This window comes from Acinonyx jubatus, chromosome D2, assembly GCF_027475565.1.
Source record: "Acinonyx jubatus isolate Ajub_Pintada_27869175 chromosome D2, VMU_Ajub_asm_v1.0, whole genome shotgun sequence".
NCBI classification, from domain to species: domain Eukaryota; kingdom Metazoa; phylum Chordata; class Mammalia; order Carnivora; family Felidae; genus Acinonyx; species Acinonyx jubatus.
In genome coordinates, this window is record NC_069393.1 from 48,638,565 (window position 1) to 48,657,837 (window position 19,273).

A 19,273-nucleotide genomic window follows, 5' to 3' on the forward strand; every position below is an offset into this window, starting at 1 on the left:
ATGTGACAGCACGTGCCACAGCAGGCACCTCACCATGGGGGGGCCTCTGGGCGGAGGCCAGAGCCCCATTACGTCAGCGCTCCCTCGGTCTCCGAGCCTCCCTCGGTCTCCCTCGGTCTCCGAGCCTGCGAGCCAGCACAGCTGGCCACCTGGCCGCGGCTGCTGTCCCCGGGAAACCTCGGCTTGAGGATGACTCATCTGCCCAGAGCACGGTAGGAACTGCCTCCTGCCTGGCAGACCTCCCTCACGGGGACTCCTGGTCCCCATCCTGACATAACAGCTGTAGCTGCAGCCCCTCACCCCACTTCTCCCCACCCCTGCCTCAGGCCCAGCCTGCCCCAGGGGGAAAGACGCAGAAGCCCTGAGGCATGGGAAGCCCAGCTTGAGGAGGAGGGGGGGCAGGGCGAAGGGGTCTTGGCAGAGACAAGGGAGGGGAAGGGGCCCAGCTGGAGGAGGGATTGTGTGCATTAGACTGGCGCTATCAGGGCGACACAGAGCCCAAGTGGGGTCCATGCCTGTGAACAAGCACCACACCGGACGGAGCACAGAAGGCCAGGGCTACGGGAGGCACGGCTGGGGTCCAGAGGATACTCACTGGAGCTGGCGGGGAGCAGCTGGGCTCCCCACACTAGCACAGAGCAGGCTCTGCTTCTAGGAGCCCAGGCTGATCCAGTGTTGATCAGTAAATGAGGTCAACATACTGGGCTCGAGGCACAGAGAACTGGCCTGCTCTCCCCCAGCTCCCATTGGCTGAGGTAGGATGTGTGGCCACAGTAAGGCCTGGGCAGGGGCTCCGGTAGTGTGTGGCAGATGGGGGCCCTGGAGAACTCTCTTCCCAGTTCTTCATGCCCCAGGATGGGAGCACTGGACCCTGAAGCAGGAACCCCCAGCGGAGAAGCCTGTGGAGACCGGGAGCCCAAGAGTGTGGACATGGGATGGGCCTGCTGGGAGTCGGGGAGGGGGCAGTTTGTGGGAGACCTCAGACCTAACTGTCTGGGGACATCCTAGAAACAACGATGATATGGCATAAACATTAGGCACTCTGCTAAACCATCACACACGCTGAGAGAGGCAGGAATCGTTTCCTCTCATTACAGAGGAGAAAACAGAGGCCCAGAGAGGGCCAGCGTCTTGCCCAAGGTCACACGTGCGGCAGCTAGAACAGGGCAGGACTTGTGTAGGGCCCTCCGAGACTGTTTCATCTTCCTCAGAGAGGGGAATGATGGTCAGGAGGCTGAGCCAGGGTCGGCTCCGAGCAGTATCACCCTCGGAGCCCGGACCACCTCTGAGTGAGGCTACATTGGAAAACAATATGTGGGTTTTAATATACCATCAGGATGATCTTTATAAACAATCGCAAAGCTAATACTGCATCAACAGAAAGATCTTCTAAAAAGAAGCTTAGGAGGCCCCGGGACAGAAGGCCTGCACTGTGTGGCTTGAGCCTTTGCCTCCGGGGGCCTCGTCCCTCCTGTGTGGGGGGCTGGCTGAGCCCCAAGGACAGCTGAGTGTGCTTTGGAGACAGCCAGCAACCGCTATTAGCCCTGAGAAAATTCTAACAATTGCTTTTTGGAGTATCTTCTGCAGGAGGGGCCGGTGGGCAGGTGGTCAGGGGTGGCTGTTTTCCCAGTGAGTGAGGCACGGCACGGGCAGGGTGGGGTGGAGGCTGTCCTGGCCGTTCCTGGACTGGCTCGGCAAGGCCTTTCCCTTCACCTGAGCCCATCTGCTCCTCTGGGCCCTGTGGGCACTCAGTCCACCCAAAGTGTTTTCTTTTGCTCCCAGTTGTCTGTCCTGGAGCCCCAGAAATGAAAGCCTCCCTCCCACCATCTGATCTCATCAAGTCCAAAAAGGCTGCCCGGGACAGGAAGGAGTTTCCCGCTCTGACAGCTGGACAGAGGCCTCTAGCAAGGTGCTTGGTGCCAGGCACGGCTGCGACATGGACAAGAAAGGTCCCAGCCTGAGAAGCTCCCTCCCAACCAAAGCTTATGTGAGCTGGGAAGGGCCCAGGCTCTGACCCGACCATTTTGCTGCTGCCAAGGACAATGCTCTGCATGGCTCATAGGCCCAGATGTCCGCCGGAGACCTCACTCCTTGGCCAGAATCTCTGTTGAGGCTCTGGCTCCTCCTCTGAGAGGAGCCCCGGAGGAGCTGGGGGCCAGGGCCGGGCCACCTCTGACTCTGCATTAACAGCCCTTAATCATGGCCTTGGCATGTGACAAAGACACAGCTGGTTCACCCACAGCTGAGCCCCTGCTGCCCCCTTGCCCTGCCAATAGCCATCCCACGGATGTAGGACAGGGGGGTGGAGGCAGTCTTTATCCCAGAACCAGGGGATTCCACTGCACAGGATCCACAAGCCTCCTGAAGTTGTAGCCAACAAAAACTGTCTGCTATGTTGTGGTCTCTATGTCCTTGCCTGGCTTTCATGGATTCTTAAAGGGGCCCATGACCCAAAGAAGGTCAGAAGTGCGATCTAGGACACAGAGGGCTCCAGGACTCCCTGGCCCTGCACAAGCTACAAGCACATGTTATGGGTGGAGTTGGATAGGGTGGGTGGGAGTAGGAAGAAAGGAAGGGATGTCAGGCCCCTTTGTGGATAAAACAGATCTTACACTTATTTCAGAATCTTAGAAGACAAAACACACTGCATAATTTTCAAATTATAATTTAGAAACTTAAAAATCGGATCATTCTGCACACTTTTTGATAATATTATTGGCTAAGTACCTACATCAGCTCTTCCACTAAAAATGTGGACGAAATATAAAAATAATCTAGAATACGTTAAAGAATTAGCCAAAAAGCAAGAACTTCTCAAGTCATAACATTCAGACAACACAAAAAGTCAGACAGGCAAGCCAGCGTTTGGCCTGAGGGAATTTGCCAAACAAAGTAAACTCGAACTTTGAGTTTCACGACTTCTTGGTGAGTAGTGGACAGAAGTCAAAACCCATGACTGGCTGAGCTTCCTATAGAATATCCCCACAATGTTGGACCCTAATCAGCTACATTCTCAGCGGAAGGGTAAACTAGAAATAAACCTTCCTTCTCTCAAGGGAATAACAATATCAGGTACCTTGATCATCAGTGCTGAGAGGAGACAGGCAAAAAAAAAACCAAAACCAAAACCAAAAACCAACCAACCAACCAACCAACCAACAAAACAACCAACTAACCAACCAACAAACCCTGCTGAGAATCTATAAACATAAGCCAGTGGATTTTTTGTAGATTTTCAGTCTTAATTCACAAGATCTTAGTGGTCTGAAACTTTGAGCCGGTAACTCAATTTTCAGTATGCATAGTGGTGGTGTCCACAGGTACTTGGAAGGTACAAAGCAAATTCTCCCTGAAGAACCCATAAATCATATATTCCAAGTGCCATAGACTGAATGTTTGCATCTCCCTCCCCTCAAATTCATACATTAAAACCGAATCCCTAAAGTGATAGTATTTGGAAGTGGGGCTTTGGGAGGTAATTAGGTCATAAGGGTGGAGACCTCATAAATGGGATTAGTGCCCTTATAAAAGAGACCCCAGTGAGCTCCCTTTCTCCTTTCATCATGTGAGGTTACAGTGAAAAGATTGCCATCTATGAACTAGGAAGTAGGCACTCACCAGACACTGAATGTTCCAGTGCTTCATCTTGGATTTCCCACCTGCAGAATTTTGAGAAATAAATTTTGAGAAATAAATAAATAAGCCACCCAGTCTATGGTATTTTTGTTACAGAAGCCCAAACTAACACACTAAGAAAATTAAATGTTCGTGGTCAAAAATAACTAAACACAAACACGAATCAAGGAATAGAATTGAGAACCCAGAAATAAACCATATAATATGGACACCTGCATATACTTGAGCTAGTATGGCTGATTACTGCAAAATGGGCTAGAAATGGTCCTTAGAATGGCCCAATGGTCCTTAGAAAATTGCAAATACATATGGAAAAAAGTAAAATTATATCCCTATTTCACACCATTACAAAAAGTTATCCTACATATGAAAGAAATAGAAGACTGTTAGAAGAGAATATGTATGATTGTCTTCATGAATTCAAGCTGGGGAGGATTTCTTAAACAGGAAATAAAAATCATAAACCAGAGAGGCAAATACTGAGAAATTCGATCACAGGAAGATTGAGAACCTTTGTTCATTCAAAGGTATCATTAGGAGAGTAAAACTATAAACTACCAACTAAAAGAAGATAATGTACATTTATAATACATTCAGTGATTTTAAAAATGATCATTCTTGATGTTGCAGATATAGTTCTCTATTTAATAGATTTTTTAAGACATTTATTTCGATTTTTTTTTAAATTTTTTTTTCAACATTTATTTATTTTTTGGGACAGAGAGAGACAGAGCATGAACGGGGCAGGGGCAGAGAGAGAGGGAGACACAGAATCGGAAACAGGCTCCAGGCTCTGAGCCATCAGCCCAGAGCCCGACGCGGGGCTCAAACTCACAGACCGCGAGATCATGACCTGGCTGAAGTCGGACGCTTAACCGACTGCGCCACCCAGGCGCCCTATTTCGATTTCTTAAAGAGTCTCCTTCCTAGAATGCACATCTGTTTTAGGTACTGGAAGCCACAGTGCTGGTCTCATCGCATAGAATAATAAGGATAACTGCCAGGCCTATCAAACTGGTCCCCCTGTACCATATGGCACCCCATGACTTTCTTCTCAAGACAGCTTTTATTTATTTTTCTTTTTTTTTTAATTTTTATTTAAATTTCAGTTACTTTACAGTATTATATTAGTTTCACATGTACAATATAGGGATTCAACAGTTCTATACATCACAGATTACAGGTGCTCATCATGACAAAAGTGCATTTCTTAATCCCATCACCGACTTCATCCATGCCCCACCCCTCACCGCCCCTCTGGCATCCATCAGTTTGTTCATCATAGTCAAGTGTCTGTTTCTTGATTTGTCTCTCTCTTTCTCTTTGTTTTCTTTCTTAGATTCCAACATAAGAGGGAAATCATACAGTATTTGTCTTTCTCTAATTTCACTTAACATTATGTTTTCTAGCTCCATCCATGTCATTGCAAATGGCAAGATTTCATTCTTTTTATGGCTGTATGATATTCCATCATACACACATACCATATATATATATATACACCACATATATATATTATATACACACACCATATATATATATATATATATATATATATATATATATATACACACACCATATATATATATCTCACATCTTCTTTATCCATTCATCAACTGAGGGATACTTGGGCTGCTTCCATATCTTGGCTATTGTAAATAATGCTGCTATAAACATAGAGGGGCATATATTCCTTTGAATTAGTTTTTTTTTTTAATTCTTTGGATAAATACCCAGTAGTGCGACTGCTGGATTGTAGGGTAGTTCTATTTTTAACTTTTTGAGAAACCTCCATACTGTTTTCCACAGTGGCTGCCCCAGTATGCATTCCCACCAACAGTGCATGAGTGTACCTTTTTCCCCACATCCTCACTAACACCTGTTGTTTCTTGTGTTGTTGAATTCTGACAAGTGTGAGGTGATGTCTCATCATAGTTTTGATTTGTACTTTCCTGATGGTAAGTAATGATGAGCATCTTTTCATGTGTCTATTGGTCATCTGGATGTCTTCTTTGGAGAAATGTCTGTCCATGTCTTCTGCCCATCTCTTCCCTGGATTATTTGGTCTTTTGGATGTTGAGGGTTTTGTTTGTTTGTTTTTGAGAGAGAGAGAGAGAGAATGAGCAGGAAAGGGGCAGAGAGAGATGGAGACACAGAATCCGAAGCAGGCTCCAGGCTCTGAGCTGTCAGCACAGAGCCCATCATGGGGCTCAAACTCACGAACCGTGAGATCATGACCTGAGCCGAAGTCAGATGCATAACCGACTGAGCCACCCAGGTGCCCCTGGATGTTCTTTCAGTTCTTTATAGACCTTGGATACTAACCTTTTATCGGATATGTCATTTGCAAATATTTTCTCCCTTTCCATAGTTGCCTTCTAGTTTTGTTGTTTCCTTTGCTGCACATAAGCTTTTTATTTTGATGTAGTCCCAATATTTATTTTCGCTTTTGTGTCTCTTGCTTTGGGAGACATATCTAGAAAAAGCTGTTATGGCCAAGGTCCCAGGTTTCACATTCAGTCTTTAATCCATTCTGAATTTATTGTTGTGTACGGTGTAAGAAAGGCGCCCAGTTTCATTCTTTTGCATATCACTGTCCAGTTTTCCCAGCACCATTTGTTGAAGAGATGGTCCTTTTCCCATTGGATAGTCTTTCCTGCTTTGTCAAAAATTAAGTGACCGTAGTGCTGTCGGTTTATTTCTGGGTTTTCTATTCTGCTCCATTGATTTATGTGTAAGACAGCTTTTAAAGGTTTTCTGTTCCCTTTCCTTGCATCTATGGTCACTGCTATCAGCAGTGAGTCTCTTTCTCAGTAAGTTCCTCTAATGGGGCTGGAGTCAAGAATATGAGACTGTAAGAGTAAACTGGCTCATTGAAGAAGTCTCCTCCAAATAGAGTCACCTGTCTGACTTGATACAAACATCTGGATGCTCAGATACCTTTTAAAAAGAAAGGCTTTCTTGAGATAAAATTGACATCCAATAAACTGCGTATATTTAAAGTGTACAGTTTGATGTTTTGACAGATGTATGCACCCATGAAACCATCACCACAATCAAGATAATGAACTCAACCATTCCCCATCCAAAACTTCCGTGTGTGACCTCTCCCTCTGGTTCTTGCCTTATGTCATATCTAATAAACCATAGCTGGATCTGAGAACGTGAAAAATCACACCCATGTTTGCTGAGATTTTAACAGTTTGAGCTCTTATACTTACATCTTTGTAAACGTTTGCAGCTGAACATCCATGGGCATCTCTGGAGAGACGATTTACTCAGGTAATGACTATATAGCACCATGTATCAAGACCTATCAATCACCAGGCATTTTACACATCTTACCAACCATCAGTTTTATCTTCACACACCCTAAGCAGTGGGCAATATCACTCTTTTCACAGATGGAGAAGATGAAGCTCAATGACTGTCAATAATGTGTCAAAGTTCACACATTGGCCAAGACCAGTGCCCATAGTCAAGCTCAGCTGGGTGTGACCTCTGAGCTATGTGTTCCTTGGCAGGCTACACTCCACACCCATTTCTGTCCCCAACTTGGGCTTGAGAGAGACTCAGCATTGGGTGGGCTACAGAGACCCCTTACCTGCTCTGCTTCCAGGGGTCCCCAGAGCACTCGTAAGCTTACCAGGGAGAAGGCAGTGCCCACTTTGGCTGGTCCCCACCTCTCCGTGTGGTCAGAAAGGGCATGGTACCGGAGAGGAGGGCCCAGATGTGTATTCAGATGCTCCCCTCAGCCAGAGGAAGGATTGGGGGCACAGAGGGTTAGCCATCCACCTGGGATTAGATGGAGGGCACACGGGCCCTGGACAGGACTGGCGAGTGGGGCCCTGCGCATGGCCCCGCAGCGGTAAGTGGTGGCCCAAATTTCAGGAGATCATAAGGGAAGAAGAGAAGGGCAAGAGAGTGAATCCCAACCTCCCTTGATACACCCTCCCTGGGAGATGCATATGCCAGAGTGGGGTTGTGGGCGTTTATGCACCGAAGCCCGGAAAACACACGTGTTCAAAGTGTCCCTACTCCTGCCTGTCCCACTGGCCACCAGACATGCAGCCAGTTGGCCAAGTCCCATGTGGGCATAGAGCCAGGCAAGCAGGGGCTTCAGCTGCAGAAGTGCTCCCCCTATGCCCACTCCTCCCTCCTTCCCAGGTCCCTGCACAGGTCAGCAGGGACTTCTACCTGTGAACTTTACTGCAACTATCCCCTCCACCTGGCCTGCAAAGTTACACCAGTCCAGCTTTAGCCCTTTGTGGGCCTTCCCTGATGGCTTGGACAGGGCGAGGAAGCCCTTTCCCGGATCCCATATCACGGGGCCTGGGTCTCCTTGAAGTTTGGCTTCTACAAGTTCTGTCTGCAAACAGGAGCCGCTTGGACAGCCTCTAGGCCGAGGTGGGAAGCAGGCATCTGCAAGACCTGGCAATGCCGGGACAGGTTGGACGATCCCAGCTCACCCACCCCTGAAGGAAGTAGGGCCTGGCCAGCTACAGCCTCTGGAGCCCAGACTCTCCAAGAAACTGAGTCACAGCTTGGGGTGGCCCAAGTAGGAGGCATCCCTGGGCAACTGCAGTGGGGATATTTTTAGGTTCTGTTGTGTTTCTCATAAGAAAATATTTTTAGCCAAATTCCCCCTGAGTGGCAACATGTAGCTTCTGGCTAATTATGCAATTAATCAGCAGGGCTGAGAGCACGTGGGCGAGCCCGTGAAGGGCACACAACGCTACTCCACGGACTGGGACACATGCAGGAAGGCCACAGCCACCAAGGGCAGAGACCACACTGAGTCTGAAGCCCTTACATCACCCTCTCTCAGACCTGCCGGGCCCTGACTCCTGCAGGGAAAGCAAGCACCCTCCCCATGGCCCAGAGCTGCAGCTCCCACAAGAGGAAGCTATATAGTCAGGGTGGACAGACTGCCCTTCTTCTGGGACGTGGGACACTCAGCCAAGCCTGGGCTCTGCAGAAGTCACAGACCTAGGAGCCAGCTTGCTCGGTGAGCCCGCGGACCCCCCGGTGCAGGGGTGCTGCACATAGCTGTCTGGGCCATACCCCGAGTGGGGGCACCTGCTGGGAGAACAGGGCTGTGCTCCCACTGGGCCCTGTGCACCCCAACTCAGGTTAGGGCTGCCTCCTCTTCCTAATTCATGCCAAGGCCCTAGGGGTCAGGGCAGCTCCCAGCCATTGCCATTCGGCCCTGCTGAGTGAACATGTGGCTGGGGGGAAGCTCACGTCTGCACCCTAGAATGCAGGGAGCAGGCTCCTCACCCCAGGATTCTCCTCAGGATCCTTTTGCACGTCTAAAATCAACCGGGCTGCAAAGGCAAGGGAATTAAAAGCAAAAATGAACTACTGGGACCTTATGAAGATAAAAAGCTTCTGCACAGCAAAGGAAACAACCAACAAAACTAAAAGGCAACCAACGGAATGGGAAAAGATATTTGCAAATGACATATCGGACAAAGGGCTAGTATCCAAAATCTATAAAGAGCTCACCAAACTCCACACCGAAAAACAAATAACCCAGTGAAGAAATGGGCAGAAAACATGAATAGACACTTCTCTAAAGAAGACATCCGGACGGCCAACAGGCACATGAAAAGATGCTCAACGTCGCTCCTCATCAGGGAAATACAAATCAAAACCACACTCAGATATCACCTCACTCCAGTCAGAGTGGCCAAAATGAACAAATCAGGAGACTATAGATGCTGGAGAGGATGTGGAGAAATGGGAACCCTCTTGCACTGTTGGTGGGAATGCAAATTGGTGCAGCCACTCTGGAAAACAGTGTGGAGGTTCCTCAAAAAATTAAAAATAGATCTACTCTATGACCCAGCAATAGCACTGCTAGGAATTTGCCCAAGGGATACAGGAGTGCTGATGCATAGGGGCACTTATACCCCAATGTTTATAGCAGCACTCTTAACAATAGCCAAATTATGGAAAGAGCCTAAATGTCCATCAACTGATGAATGGATAAAGAAATTGTGGTTTATATACACAATGGAGTACTACATGGCAATGAGAAAGAACGAAATATGGCCCTTTGTAGCAATGTGGATGGAACTGGAGAGTGTGATGCTAAGTGAAATAAGCCATACAGAGAAAGGCAGATACCATATGTTTTCAGTCTTATGTGGATCCTGAGAAACTTAACAGAAACCCATGGGGGAGGGGAAGAAAAAAAAAAAAAGAGGTTAGAGTGGGAGAGAGCCAAAGCATAAGAGACTCTTAAAAACTGAGAACAAACTGAGGGTTGATGGGGAGTGGGAGGGAGGGGAGGGTGGGTGATGGGTATTGAGGAAGGCACCTTTTGGGATGAGCACTTGGGTGTTGTATGGAAACCAATTTGACAATAAATTTCATATATTGAAAAAAATAAAAAATAAAAAATAAAAAAAGGAAAAAAATCTTCACTAAAAATAATAAAACAAAATAAAACAAAACAAAACAAAACAAAATAAAATAAAATCAACCGGGCTGCCCTCCAGTACTGACCCCCATGGGGCCCTCCGGGGAGAGGCAGTGAGGAGAGAGAGCTTTGGGATGCTTCACTCAGAGCAGAGAAATCCTCATATTCAGACGCCCACCAGACCTTCATAACACCAACAGAAGTGGGCTGCTGTAGAAGGTGAACCAGACCCAGGGCTGTAGCAGCGGGGGCCCTTCTCAACACTTTCTTTTCTTTCCACTGGGTTTAGAGACCTTGAATCTCCCCTGTGCCTCCTCTTCCCTTCCCTGTGACAGAAGGACAAGGGAGGCTCCCTGGCAGGGCCATCTGGGCATTAGGGGAGGGAACCCGTGTGTTCACCCACATGCACTGGCTCATCCGGCATGGCAGGTGCAGGGCAAAGCTGGGGATGGTAAAATGGTAAAGCAGGTTTCAGCCTGAGGAAGGGACCTTCTCCCTACAGATATTCTTTCCCCCTGTTTTGTTTTCTTAAGTAAACAGGGCCATGTGGCGATTCTGAGTTTTGAGGAGACACGCTTTGGAACAAAATGACCCACGAATCGAAACATGCCTCACCGTGATCAACAGGCCCAGCCCACTCGTTCAAGTGCAGTTGCTCGGTGACAGAGCCCGTCCTCTGCTGAATTCCAGGAGGAGCCCAGCCACTGGCAGACACATCCCTGCTCTGAAGGACAGCAGCAGGTTCTGTCCCAGTGACCACGGCAAGGGTCAGTCTTCCAACCAGTACAGCTGTCACCCCCCACGGGTCTCTGAGAGCAGCCCAGGCCGGGGCAGGGGCAGGACGAAGGTGCTGGCTCCTGTCCCTCGGCTGTTAATGCCATCTGCCCTTTGCCCTGGGACTCTGGAGTTTCTGCCATGGGGCAGGGGCGGGAGACTGGAGTCGGTATTAGTATCATTTCTGTCTTTCTCTTTTGCTCCCTGCATCCAAGTGTCGGGGGCTGCATTTTGACTTTTCAGAAGATCCATGTGAAGAGTGCTTCATTCGGTCATCAGGGGTAGTGACTGCTGAGACGGAGAGGGTGGAACTGGCCGGAGACACATTCGGTGGGGCAGAAGGCCACCTCCCAGGTCGCCTTAAGGTTGCATGCAAATAAGAAAAGCATGTGTGCCCATCATGGGAGGCGCCCTGGTTCCTGGCTCCGCCGCATGCCCGCAGCACTGGCTGATAAGGCTCCCACCTCCCCAGTGGTCCCAGAGCCTCATTCCTTGCCTTTTGCCCTTTACGCAAAACCACCCAGCCTGACAAACTCTTTAGCCTTTAGGGCCTGGTCAGCTGTTGCTTGTAGTGAAGCCTTTCCCCAGGCCCCAGCCCACCCCAGGGCCACAGGTGTGGCCCGCGTGAGTCTGTGCACAGTGCATCGGGCCCGGCAGGCGTCTGCTTGGATACCTGTCCCCTCCCCAGACCGAGCACCTCAGAAGCCTGTGTTAACCGGGAACTGATTCCCTGCCACGGCCGCTACCCCGGCTCCAAGGGCTTCTCCCTGCTCTCCTCCAGAGGGTGGTGACCCCTCGCCCAGCGCGAGCAGGGACCAGCCTGGCCTCGTTCCCGGCCAGCTGGAAGAGGTGGGCGAGCCTGCCGCTCACCACCCACGACGCTGCCGCAGCGGGTCCCTACAGCTTGACCCAAAATAGCCTGGGCCGGGAAACCGGAGCGTGACAAGGACGACACAGCCCAGCTGTTAAAGGAGGCAGCATCCTCACCTCCTCCCTACTCGTTCAAATTCAGCTCGAGCCCATCTCCCCCGAGAAGTCTGTGCCTCTGCCTCAGCCCTCCACGTGGGCTCCCGGGTCTTTGCCGCCCCCACGGCTCCTTGGGCTGGAGCGTGTCCCCCTGGGAAGTATGCAGCAGGGGAGAGCAACTGGGAGCAGGGGAGAGAGGGCACAGAGTTTTGGAAGACGGAAGCCAAGAAAATGCGGGGTACCTGACTCCACAGAGTAGAAGACGCTGGACCTTAGCTGCCGACAAGGGGCGGGATGGGGCGTTGATAAGCGGGAAGCGTGGCCAGCTTCCCAGGAAGAAGGGACCCCGGGGACACGAGGGGGTGCAAGCTGGCTGCCCACTGGCTGTCTGCTGTCAGCTCCAGTGTCTCTCTCGCTCCCACAGCTCCAGCACGTTGGCCTGAGGACACACCAAGCTTACTCTCACACGGGGCCTTTGTACAGGTGTTTCTCCTGCGCCAATGAACTCCTCTTCTAGAAACCCACGGGGCTCGCCCGCACCTGCCAGGCCTCTAAGTGCGCCCTCCTCACACAGCTCTGCGGGGAGAGAAGCCCTCCCGTAGCCCGTCCTGTTAGTGGCCAGTAAGGCTCTGCAGAGAGACTCGTGCAGGGTTCAAAAGTCGCTGGGATGATTAAGTCTAGAGTCAGCAGCCCTTTATCCGAACCATTACTTCATTCCTGGCACCGATTTGCTTCTGTATCTCAGCTTTTAATATTTCTTAAAGGAAATAACTACACAGATATTAAATTCTACTTCCAGTTTTAAATTCTGTGTCCTTATGTTTGGTTAAAGCCTGACAAGGTGCAAAACACTGTTCCCTTTTTAGCGCCTATAGGATATTTTCACCATCTGTTACACACACACACACACACACACACACACACACACACACACTGCATGGATCTGAGGGTTGGCAACCCTTAATAGTCCTGTTTCCTGGACCCTTTGAGAAGGGCTGCTACCAGGGGAACTTTGGGTCTTCAACACTTGATCAAGGTAACTATTTTTTAAAAGTCCAGTACTTGAGCATTAGGTCTGTTCCTCTTTTTAATGGTAGAAAGCAGCTTAACTTTGAGATCAAACTATGCTATATTCCAATACATAGGCACAGTCACATCTTTAACATACAGGCACATGACATTAAACAAAATGTACAAACACTAAAGACTTCAAAATCAAACTGACCAGGAAAAGGCGTAGCAGAAATCCAAGTAGGCTGCCTCCTCCCAAGACGTCAGGTCAAGAACATTTCTTTCCCTTCCTCCTTTCTTCTCTGACCATCCTTTTCCTAATTCTTCCGCCATGAAACTTTTTTATGATTCTTTTGTCCACCTTTTGCCTTGCCCTGGCCTGGAAAGAATGTCATGGTTCACATGTCTCAGGTCACTGTAAAGGAAGGTAATCGGATCCGCAACCAACTGTTGGATTTGCTACGATGCGATGCTGCTGATCCTGTAGTTCTGATTTCCACTGCCTCAGTTTCTCTGGAACAAGCTCACTGGATAAACTCTTCCGGGGGAAGTGGAGACACAGTTACATGAAATACATAAATAGGCCAACTGGCTAAAAGAAATATCCCTGATGTACCAATCAAGGTCGAGTTTGTATAGTAGTCTCCACCCCCCCTTACCCGAGACCCCTAGCAGATGCCTGAAACAGCCAATAGTACTGAACTTTACGTACACACTAAGTTCTTCCCGAAGCATACACGCCTACGATAAAGTTTAATTTGTAAATGAGGCACAGTAAGAATTTTTTTTATTGTTTACTTATTTATTTTGAGAGAGAGCACTCACTCACTTTATTTTGAGAGGGGGGGGATGGGCAAAGAGAAGAGAATCCCAAGCAGGGTCCACACACAGGGGTCAATTCACAAACCATGAAATCATGGCCTGAGCTGAAATCAAGAGTCAGACGCTTAACTGACTGAGCCACCCAGCTGCCCCTCATTCCCTTTTTTTTTTTTTTTAAATTCGAGATGCTTCCTATGTGCCTTTATGTTAGAATTGTTTTCTCTCCCTTCTTCCTAAACCTTGTCACACCTGTTTTAAATAAACTCCAAGTTTATTTTATTCATGATTCTTGGTATTTAAGGGAAACTACAACGTGAGTTGGAAAAGAATATATTTATGTCTGCTATGATATCAAAGAAACATTTTAATCCAAGCTCCACTAAAAACCCTAACAAGAGACATTGCATGATTTTGGAAAAATGACAGTGAAAATGAATAAAAAGAAGCATCACAAAGGCCAAATTATCACCAAAAGGTGGTGCTGGTAGGTCAGCACTGCTTCTCGACTCACACGTGAAAGTCACAACATGCTTGAAAATACTTAGCGCTCAAAGAAATATCCGACACAGAGAATTACTTTTATACTGTGGGCTTCCTTGGGACAAGGACTAAACTCAGATTCTAATACAGCACTTAGAATAATAGTAAACGCACAGTAAGTATCTGTTGTATTGACACGTTCTTTTTATAACCGATATAGTGAATTCTTGGTAACTCGTCTGTTATATAATATCTGGCAGTTAGGTTATTGCTGAAGAGCATTTTGCACCCCATCTGCTGCTCTTCAGTGGCATTTAACACCAGAAAAATATGAATGCATTTGTTTCTTATTCAGCTCCCTGACCCTCAAGAATGTAAGGGGTTCCATTTATTTGTTCAGTGCTGTGTCCCCAGCGCCTAGAGCAGTGTCTGGAACACAGTAGGTGCCAATAAACACTCACCATATGACTGGATGAATGAACTTGAAAAAGATCGGGTTCAGCTGTGAAAGACATTTACTTAGCCATGTGTTAAAAAGAAAGCATGAATTTAAGTGGGTATCATGAGCTAACTCCATTAAAAGGAAGTAGAGACGAAACTCCCAGTCTCCTTGGAAGGAAGTCCATCACTTAGGCAACATCTAAAATGCAAAGATCAAGAAACAGTAGTGTAGGCACTTTACGTGGAATCATAAAGGTAAATTACAGAAGGAAGACCCAAAAGGCTTAAACAGGATGCTTCTGGGAGCAGGGGGGATTAGGGCATGGGGCCTCCATGTTTCTTTATAAACTTTGTAATATGTTTAAATGTTTTAGACAATGCTTACATATCACTTGGATTAAATTTTTAAAATAACTAATGAAAGATAGTCTTGATTTGATGTTTTATAAGATGTCATTAAATCCACAGGTTTGTTTAATTTTGTTAAAACTAGGCAACTGTTTTAGTACTTTTGAAAGTTAAATTACACTTTTTATTTTGAAATACAGATTCACATGCAGTGCTAATAAATACTACTGATAGATTTTGTGTATTTTTACCTCGTGTCCTCCGATGACATCTTGCGAAAACTATACTACATTGTGACTACAATGTCACAATCAATTGACATTGATCCAGTAGAGACAGAACATTTCCATCACCACTAGGATCCCTCATGTTGAAACTTGTTGACACACACTTCCCTCCTAGCTCCCCAAGGAGAGGAGTTTCCTGACCCCTCATCTTACCCCATCCTTAACCCCTGGAAAACATGAAACTCTTTTCCATTTCTACCATTTTGTCATTTCAAGAATGTTATACAATGAAATCATAACGTATGTAACCTCTAGCTTGGGCTTTTTTCACGCAGCATAATTCTTCAGAGATTCATCCAGGTTGATGGTTATATCAACAGTTTGTTACTTTTTATTGCTGAGTAATATTCCACGGTAGTGGCATTGTTTGTTTAACCATTCACTTTTGAAAGATATTGGGGTGTCCCCAGTTTTCAGCTACTACCAAAAAACCCCAAACAAGATTGCTATGTACTTTCTTGAACAGATTTTTGTGTAAACATCAACTTTCATTTCTCAGATATAAATGCCCAGAAATGTAGTCACTGGATCATATGGTAGTTGCATGTTTAGTTTTTTAAAAAAAACTGCGGGGCGCCTGGGTGGCGCAGTCGGTTAAGCGTCCGACTTCAGCCAGGTCACGATCTCACGCCAGGTCACGATCTCACGCCAGGTCACGATCTCGCGGTCCGTGAGTTCGAGCCCCGCGTCGGGTTCTGGGCTGATGGCTCAGAGCCTGGAGCCTGCTTCCGATTCTGTGTCTCCCTCTCTCTCTGACCCTCCCCCGTTCATGCTCTGTCTCTCTCTGTCTCAAAAATAAATTAAAAAAAAAAAAAAAGAAAAAAACCTGCCAAAACATTTCCTAGAATGGCTTTACCATTTGACATTCTCACCTGCAATGTATGAGTGATCCAGTTTCTCTGGACCCTTGCCAGCATTTGGTGTTGTCACTACTTTCTTATTTTAGCCTTTCTGATTGGTGTTTAGTGGTTTTAACTTACATTTCCCTGATGGTCAATGATGTTGAACATCTTTTTCATGTAGTTATCCGTCGTCTCTTTGGTGAAATGTCTCTTCATGCCCTTTGCCCGTTTTCTAATTGGGTTATTTCTTTCACTGTTGCATTTTGAAAATTCTTCGTATGTTTTAGGCTATTCCTTTGGCAGGTATGTGGCTTGCAAATATATTTCCCCAGACCGTAGCTTGTCTTTTCCTCTTCTGAATAAGACATTTTGCAGAGCTAAACTTGTTCATTTTGATGAAGTCCACTTTAACCGTTTTTTAAAATCAATTATGCTTTTGGTGTTAAATCTGAGAATATTTTGCCTAGTCCTAGATCCTAAAATTTTTATCTTTTTTCCCCAAAGCTTTATAGTGTTAAGTTTTACATTTAAGTCAATTATCCTTTTTACATTAATTTTTTATTAGGTGTGAGGTTAAGTTTTGGTTGTGGGGTTTTTTGTTTTTTGTTTTGGCGGGGGGGGGGGGGTGCATATGATTTCTCCAGCACAATCAATTGACATTGATCCAGTAGAAAAAGTGATTTGTTGAAAAAGTGATCTTTCTCCCACTGAATTACTTTTGCACCTTTTCCAAAAGTCAGTTGGGCCTATTTGTGTGGGTTTATTTCTGGCTTCTATATTCTGCCCCAGTCATCTCTGTAACTGATCCTCTGCCAATACTACACAAGTCTTGATGACCGTAGTTGCATAATGTCTTAAACTCACGTACACTGATTCTTCTCACTCTAGTCTCCTTTTCAAAAGTGTGTTAACTATTCTAGTTCTTTTGCATTTCCATATTGATTTTAGAATGATTTTGTCTATATCTACAAAAAAAATTTTGCCAGGATTTTGATAGGAATTGTGTTAAACCTGAAAATCAATTTCAGAAGAATCTTCGCCATTCTCAGTCTTCCAATCCATGAGTACAGTATGTACCTCCATCATGTAGATCTTCTGTTATTTCTTTCATCAGTTTTTGGTAGTGTTCAGCACACAGGTCCTGTATGTGTTTTTGACTTACACCTCGGCATTTCATTTATTTGAGCAATTTTAAATAGCAAGGTAACTTTTCCAGCTTTATTGAGATCTAATTAACAAATAAAAGTGTATGTACTTAAAGCATACGACATGAAGATCACTGTGAGATGATTCCACAATTAATCAGCACATCTATCACCTCACCTAGTTGCCTTTTTGCGTGTGTTTGGTGGGAAAGCTTAAAATGTACTCTCAGTAAGCAAATTTAGAGTATATAGCACAGTATCATTAACTATAGGCACTATGCTTTACGTTAGATCCCCAGCACTTATTCCTGATATAACTGAAAGTTTGTGGCCTTTAACCAACATCTCTGCACTTCTTTCACCAACCCCAGCCCCAACCTCTGGCACCTAGTGTTCTACTATCTGCTTCGCTGGATTTGACTTTTAAAAAAATTCATATATGAGTGAGATCATACAGTATTTGTCATTCTCTGTCTGGCTTATTTCACTTAGCATAATGTCCTCCAGGCTCATCCATGTCGTCACAAATGACAGGCTCTTCTTCTGTGTTATGGCTAAATAACTGTATATATGTATACCACATTTTCTTTATTTACAATACTTAGGTTGTTTCCATACAGAGCTATTGTGAGTAATGCTGCAATGAACATGGAAGTGTAGATATCACTGTGAAGATATTGACTTCATTTCTTTTGGATATAAACACAAAAGTGGGTTTATTGGATCATGTGGTAGGTCTAGTTTTAATTTAATTTCAGTGTCTCCGTGTTCGTGCTGGTATATAGAAATACATTGGACTTTGTATGTTTATCTTGTATCATATGACCTTGCTAAAGTTCACTTATTAGTTCTAAGAGGGTTTTTTTTATTATTTCTTATAATTTCTATAATTTTTATTATTTCTTACAATCATGTCATCTGCGAACAGAGACAATTTTATTTCTTCCTTTCTAGGCTGAATGCCTTTTATTTCTTTTTCTTGCCTTATTGCACTGTCTAGAACTTTCAGCACAATGTTGAGTAGAAGTGGCAAGAGTGGGTATCCTTGCTTTTTTCTTGATCTTAGGAGGAAAGCGTCCAGTTTTTCACTATTAGGTATTATGATAACTGTCTGTTTTTTGTAGATACTCTTAGCAAGCTGAGGAAGTTCCCCTCTGTTATTTTTCTAAAAACTTTGTCATGAATGGGTATTGATTTTTTTAAAAAATTTAATGTCATAAAACATACACAGCTTAAAATTTATCATTGTAAGCATTCTACAGTGACATATGGGACATTCACTACCTTGCACAATCATCACTACTATCTATTTCCAGAACATTTTTTTCACACTGAAAGGGAACTCTATACCCATTAGGCAGTCATTCCTCATATCCTCTTTCTCCCAAGGGTATTAAATTTTGTCAAATGCTTTTTCTGCCTCAATTGACAGAATCATGTGATTTTTCTTTTTTCAGCCTGTTAATAGGGTGGATTAAAATGACTTTCACATAGTGAAACAGCTTTCGTATTTCTGGAATAAACTCTACTTGGTCATCGTGTATAATTGTTTTTATATATTACTAAATTGTGTTTGCCAATATTTTGTTCCTGATTTTTGCATCTGTACTCATGAGGAATTTTGGCCTACAGTGTTCCCTCTTTTTTGTACTATCTTAGTTTGGTTTTGTATCAGGGTAATACTAGCAATTATATTGAAAGGAGTTTGCTCCTGTTGTATTTCCTGGAAGATATTGTATAAAATTGGAGGTAATTCTTCTTTAAACATTGATACCACTCTCCAGTGATACCATCTGGGCCTGTAAATTTCCCTTTTGGGAGGTTTTAAATTACCACTTCAATTTCCTTAACAGTTATAGGGCTATTCAAATGATCTATTTCATATTCAGTGAGTTGTAGTAGTTTGTGGTTTTTGAAGAAATTAACCATTTTATATAAGTTGTCAGATTTCTGTGTGTAGAGTTTCCCACAGTGTTCCCTAATATCCTTTGGTGTTCTCGGGGTCTGTAGTGATACCCTGTTTTATTCATGATATTGGTGATTTTTATTGACCTTTTCAAAGAATCAACTTTTTGTTTCACTGATTTTCTCTAT

At 45.4% G+C, this 19,273-nt stretch overlaps 1 long non-coding RNA gene across 3 annotated transcripts in view; it reads right to left on the minus strand.

Moving 5' to 3' along the window:
* Positions 1–1,063: 1,063 nt before the first annotated feature.
* The window catches only part of LOC128312623 (uncharacterized), a 65,694-nt gene continuing 47,484 nt past the window's right edge, over positions 1,064–19,273 (minus strand). For 2 of the 3 annotated variants that reach the window (XR_008292129.1, XR_008292127.1), the window contains 2 exons: positions 3,619–3,659; positions 1,064–1,295 (listed from right to left, as the gene is read on the minus strand). This is a non-coding gene — a long non-coding RNA (uncharacterized LOC128312623). Of the gene's footprint in view, positions 1,296–3,618; positions 3,660–12,045; positions 12,243–19,273 lie in introns of all 3 variants that reach the window. The other variant, XR_008292128.1, reaches the window with a different exon arrangement.